This window comes from Sciurus carolinensis, chromosome 7 (genome assembly GCF_902686445.1).
Source record: "Sciurus carolinensis chromosome 7, mSciCar1.2, whole genome shotgun sequence".
NCBI classification, from domain to species: domain Eukaryota; kingdom Metazoa; phylum Chordata; class Mammalia; order Rodentia; family Sciuridae; genus Sciurus; species Sciurus carolinensis.
The window spans coordinates 48,713,000-48,719,773 of record NC_062219.1 but is presented as its reverse complement, the minus strand read 5'-3'; the positions used below and the strand labels follow the sequence as shown (position 1 = coordinate 48,719,773).

Here is a 6,774-nt window from a genome sequence, read left to right as displayed (position 1 = left end):
TACCATATACTAAAATTAACTCAGATTAGGGATTTATATATAATATCTGAAAATGTAAAATCACTAGAAGAAAACATAGGAACAAAACTCTACAACATTGATCTGGAAAAGATTTGTTCCAATAGGAATCCAAAAGCACAAACAAAAAAGCAAAAACAGAAATATGAGATGTCATCAAAGTAAAAATCTTCTGCACAGCAAAGGAAGTTAACAAAGTGAAAAAATAGTCCACAGAATGAAAGAAAATAAGTACAATTCATACATCTGGAAAGGTGTTAATAATTCAGTAGCAAAAATATCCAATTAAAAAAGTTGGTACAGAATCTGAAAAGACATTTCTCAAAAGATATATAGCTGGGTGCTGTGGCAAGTGCCTGTAATCTCAGCTACTCAGGAGGATGAGGCAGGAGGATCCAAAATTGCCAACCTGGGCAACTCAGTGACACCCTGTCTCAAAATAAAATAAAAAGAACTGGGGATGTAACTCAGTAGTAGAGTACTTGCCTAGCATATGCTAGTCCCTGGGTTCAATCCTCAGTACTGGAAAAAAATAAAAGAAATAAAGAAAAAAATGTTCAATATCAGTAATGAGATAAGATGTCAACTCACACCTGTTAGAATGCATGTAAATAAAAGAGGTTGAAAGATAAGTGGTAGATTGGAGGACATGTAAATTAGTACAGTAATTACGGAAAATGGTATGGTGATCACCTAAAAAAAAAGGAAAAGAAAATGGAATTCCTTTATGATCAACTACAATCACTTCTGAGTACATAACCAAAGAAACTGAAATCAGTTTTAGGCACAGAAAGTCAAAACTGCACTCACATATGAAATCTAAAGAAGTTCATCTCATAAAAGTAGAATATGGAATAATGGTTACCAGAGACTGGATGGTAGAAAAGAGGGAATGGAGAATTTTTTATCAAAGGGTATAAAGTTTCAGTTAGAAGGAATAAAACTTGAAATCTCTTCATATTAAGTAATTATAGTTAAAATTTTACTATATGTTTCACAATAACTAAGAGGGCAAGTTTAAATTATTCCACCACAAAATTGATTAATAACATGTTAATTACCTTGACTTACTCATTATACATTATATACATATATGAAATAATCATATTATACTCCATAAATGTATATAATTATGATTTAATAAAATACCATAAAAATAACAAAATATATATCCTTCTCTCCAAATTTTCTCAATAAATACTTCAATTTTTTTTTTTTTTTTTTTTTTTTTTTTTTTTTTTTTTGCGGTGCTGGGGATCAAACCCAGGGCCTTGTGCTTGCAAGGCAAGCACTCTACCGACTGAGCTATCTCCCCAACCCTAAATACTTCAATTTTAAACTGAAAACATAGATCTTCTAGAAAAGGACTGATAACCTAAAGTTCTACAAATATTCTTATCCCTTTATCAGAGATTATTGTGGTCATACTCTTAGTAGCTAATATTTATTGAGTGTATAATAGATTCTAAGACCTTTATATATCACTTTTGTGTCCTTGAATCCTCATTAATCCTGGAAAATCATTATTTCCTCAAAGATGAGGAGACAGGAGGTTTTTAAGGAATTATTAAAGTTTATCTTACCAAAAATAGGGGCTAGTGTTGCAGCCTAGTGGTAGAGTGCCTGTCTAGCATGTGTGAGGCCTTGGGTTCAATCCCCTGCACTGAAAGAAAAAAAAAAAAAAAAGAAGAAGAAGAAAAGCATAAAGAAAAGAAAAGAAGGAAGGAAGGAGGATAAAGCAAAGATTCATGGCTAATATGATTTCATGGCAACTTCATGGGCAACTTGGAAATATTTTTCTCAATAATTTTTCAGGTTATAAAATAGGAAGTTCAGGAATATCAAGGGAAGTTCATTAACTAGATTGGTCTTCTAGTCATAACCTATATTTCTATGTAACTTAGCAAGCTGATGGAATATTTATTTATATAACTTAGTAGGAGAAATACTAAAATATGTCTTCTATAAATTGTTAAAATGCATGACTATAGAATCTTAAGGTTTGTTTCAAAGATGTAAAGGTTATTGTCATTGTAATAGGTCAGTGCTGCCATGTGTAATATTCTGGGAAGTCTCTTTTTATAACATTTTTATTAGTATGTTATCATTGTACATAATAGGATTCATGGTGATATATCTATACATGCACATAGCATAATTTGGTTAATTTCATTTTTCAGTATCTCTTCTTTTACTCCTCTCCTTCTTTGCCTGGGCCTCCCAAATCCCTGTTCGGGCACCAACTGCCAAGGCCCTCTCATCTCTCAGCCTTGGCTGTTAATTGAGAAACCAGACAAGGGGTGATGGGAGATGAAGAAAAGACAAACAGACATACATAAAGAGAAAAAGGTGGGGCCAGGTGGGACAACCAAGTCCAAGATGGAGTTTGACTGAGCCAGAGCTAGCTCAGCACCATTTATTATTTGGGCTTCATCAAAAGGTTATTTGTGAGACAGTTTCACCTAAACAGACCATCTGAAGAACACAGGACTGGTGAAACACTGGGGTCATCTTGTTTTGTTCAGAAATCTCTATTTCTGGAGTTGGTGCCTGAGCTGAAGGCCTTGACTGATAATTGCTGCATACTTTGAAGTAGCTTCCTTGGGCCAGCATCACCATGGCAACTGAGTCATCTTCTCCCTGATCCCCATTCTCTAATCTACTGGTCTTCATTCTGTTTTCATAAGATTCTTTTTTCTTTGTGTGTATTTCTAAAGAAAATCAAATACCAGTTGTGAAATATTGGTTGACAATACTAGGCATATAGAATAGTTTGCCTAGACAGAAGTGATGAAACTGTAAAACACTGAACCCTAAATGTGGGATCAAGTGGAGGCAATGGGTAATGATTGCTTTTAAAGAAAATAATGCAGTTAGCTAGTAAACATGAATTGCAAATGTTCTATTATCTATTTACTTTTGAAGTGTTTTTCTTGGATCTCAGGATGGATTCCAGGAAAATGGTGGTAACTTGAGATTACAAACAATTGAAATTTCTTCACTGCTGAAAGAAATCACCTAGAAAATGTGCACCCATGAGAAAAATATCTTCTGGATTTTAAGCATAAAATGAGAGTAAGCCCTAAACTTTGAAGAATTTTACAATTTAAAGAAAGATGATGTCAGGTTGAGGAGAACAAAATATTGACAATCAGGATCCTTCTTAGAAGGAAGACCTGATTTCCAGGAAGAATAAAATTTATTATAAAAATATAACTTTAAGAGAGTAAACTAAATAAAAATTTCCAGATTTTCTAACTAAACTGAGTGTGAAGAAGAAATTCAGAAAAAAACAAAATATTATATTCCTAACATATAGTAAATTAAAGAATGTTATTAGAGCATATTTTAAGGAAATACATTTTTTACTTTATTGAAAAAAATAATAAATCTCTAGGTACAAAACTCAAAAAAAGATATGCAATCAATGAAACACCAAAATTGCATAAATCATACAGTGGAATACATGATATAAAAATTAAGAAACATAAAAGTTTGAAAGAATACATGACAGTATTTAAAATTGTATTGACACATTAATAGTTTGAATTTTCTTATTAAAGACAAAGACAAGATAGATGAAACAATCTGAAATATATGACTAATACAAAGGAATTCAGAAAGGATAACTATATCAAGGAAATAAAATGTTAAGCAAGATACATCAGACAAAAATGTGAAAGAAATCAGAGTCAGTATATTATACAAAGACAAATATAAGCATAAATGCATTAAATGAGATAATAGGTAATTTGTTCAAATAAATTTTATTCTATAATGAATATATAATAATAAAAGATAACCAAATAGGAAATGAAAAGCTAAATTGTTCCTGTTTGCTAACATGATCTTATACATAGAAAATCCTAAAGACTTCACCAAAAAACCCCAATACAAAACAAACAAACAAACAAAAAACTATTAGAACTAGCAAAGGAATTTAGTAAATTTGCTGCATATAAAAATCAACATATAAAAATCAGTAGTTTTCTATACAAACCAGCTGAAATTGAAATTAAGAAAACAATAGCTACATTTACAATAACTACAGAAAAAAATACTTAGAAATGAATTGAACCATATAGGCCATATAAATATTATACAAGAATGACAGAAATGTGAGTAAAAATTGTCTAAATGCAATAGTGAGGAGATACAGACACACACTGATAAGATAGCCACTGCTTTTTTATATTTAATTTAAAACAGGTTAATTAAAACTACATAAAATTTATAATTCAGTTACTCTTGTCCTGGCCACATCTGAAAAACTCAATAGCTTTATGCCACTAGTAACTTCTACATTGGGTATTATAGAAATGTATTTCCATCATTCAACAAATGTCTCTGGACAACACTGCCATAAATATTTTTCTTCTTCCCTGATATAGCATGAGGGAAAAATGCAAACAGAATACCAAGGAAGTTCTTCAATTATTGTCATCAAATATATCTGGAGTTCTATCTATACTGGAACTGGTGACACAGTTGTTAAAGAAGACATGTCATCCTGTCTGATTTGAAATGCCAGATATAAAAATAAATCCTAAGAGTTAAGACATTACCTTCCCAGTGCCAAACAAAATCTATTTTTAAAGTCATAAATCTTATAAAGTATAACTAAAATCTAAAATGTAGAAAGACCACTTATGACATTATTTTACCACTGTGCAATAAAATAAAAATACTAGAGACTTGGAAATGTAAATTACCTTTAAAAACTCTAATAATAATGAAACAAATATTACATAACACCTAGAAAATAATACTTTTTCAAAGCATCCAACCTAGAACAAATCCTTATGGTCATTTCTAGAGAGATTGACAATTTATATTATTATATTAGCATTTTTGTATTTGAAATAAGTATTTATAAAATAATACAGTTTATATTTTAAATTTAGTTCATTTTATTTAAAAGATTAGCACTGATATTTAATTTAAAAAATTTAATGTACCTATGTTGAAATTTCCATGAAGAAATTTTTAAGAAAAATAATTTATCAAAGATTAACACTGATATTTAATTTAAAAAATTTAATGTACCTATGTTGAAATTTCCATGAAGAAATTTTTAAGAAAAATAATTTATCATAAAATCATGAACCCACAGCAACAATTTCTTTGTATTTTTTATTTATTTGCTTTGTGTTTGTTTGTTGTACCAGAAATTGAACCCAAGGGTGCCTTATCACTGAGCACACCCCCATCCCTTGTTACATATATATATATATATATATATATATATATATATATATATATTTAATTTTGAGACAGAGTCTTGCTGACTTGCTGAGACTGACCTAGAATTTGTGATCTTTCTATCTCAGCCACCAGAGTTGTTGGGATTACAGGCATGGTTCACCATGTCTGACAGGACCAATTCCTTTAAACCTCAATCTTTTGTTTAGCTATGCTTACTAAGGATACTGTGAAGCGGGGACCGCATCTTCCCCCACAGGGGTCAGTGCCTGGGGATCCCATCCGCATTCACTGCAACATCACGGAGTCATACCCTGCTGTACCCCCTATCTGGTCGGTGGAACCTGATGACCCTAACTTGGCTGCTGTCTTGGAGAGGTGGTGGACATAAAGAAAAAGAATACTCTGCTCTTGCAGCATCTGAAGAGGATCATCTCTGACCTGTGTAAACTCTACAACCTCCCTCAGCATCCTGATGTGGAGATGCTGGATCAGCTCTTGCCAGCAGAGCAGTGCACACAGGAAGAAGTATCTTCAGAAGATGAAGATGAGGAGATGCCTGAGGACACAGAAGACTTAGATCACTATGAAATGAAAGAGGAAGAGCCAGCTAAGGGCAAGAAATCTGAAGATGATGGCGTTGGAAAAGAAAACTTGGCCATCCTAGAGAAAATTAAAAAGAACCAGAGGTAAGATTACTTAAATGGTGCAGTGTCTGGCTCAGTGTAGGCCACTGACCAGCTGATGAAGGAGCTCAGGGATATATACCCATCACAGAGTTTCAAAGGCGGAAACTGTGCAGTTGAACTCGTGAATGACAGTCTATATTATTAGAATATCAAACTCCTCAAAGTTGACCAGGACAGCGCTTTGCACAATGATCTCCAAATCCTCAAAGAGAAGGAAGGAGCTAATTTCATCCTACTTAACTTCTCCTTTAAGGATAACTTTCCCTTTGACCCACGGTTCGTCAGGGTTGTGTCTCCAGTCCTCTCCGGAGGGTATGTTCTGGATGGAGGTGCCATCTGCATGGAACTTCTCACCAAGCAGGGCTGGAGCAGTGCCTACTCCATAGAGTCAGTGATCATGCAGATCAGTGCCACACTGGTGAAGGGGAAAGCACGAGTACAGTTTGGAGCCAACAAATCTCAATACAGTCTGACGAGAGCACAGCAGTCCTACAAGTCCTTGGTGCAGATCCACGAAAAAAATGGCTGGTACACACCCCCAAAGGAAGATGGCTAACCCTGGAGTGTCGTCCCCTTCCTCTTTCCCCAGGCACCACTGGACCAATTACCTTTGAATGCTGTATTTGGATCTCACACTGCCTCTGTGGTTTCCTCCCTCATTTTTCCTGGACATGATAGCTCTGCCTATCGCAGGACAGAGGACTAAGGACAAACCTCTATATCGCAGAATGAAGGTCGCAGGCTGCAGGCTGCAGGCTGGATACCTTACACCACACCCCGCACTTCCAAGAAGCGACCCACCTTTAAGAAGCAGTAGACCTCTGAAAGCGTAGCACCTCTAAAATTAAACAAAGCCTCTCTTCCT

General features: G+C 34.0%; 1 pseudogene; it reads left to right on the top strand.

Annotated features, from left to right (window-relative positions):
- Window positions 1-5,431: 5,431 nt before the first annotated feature.
- On the top strand, window positions 5,432-6,573 carry LOC124989209 (ubiquitin-conjugating enzyme E2 Q1-like; annotated as a pseudogene).
- Window positions 6,574-6,774: the final 201 nt, after the last annotated feature.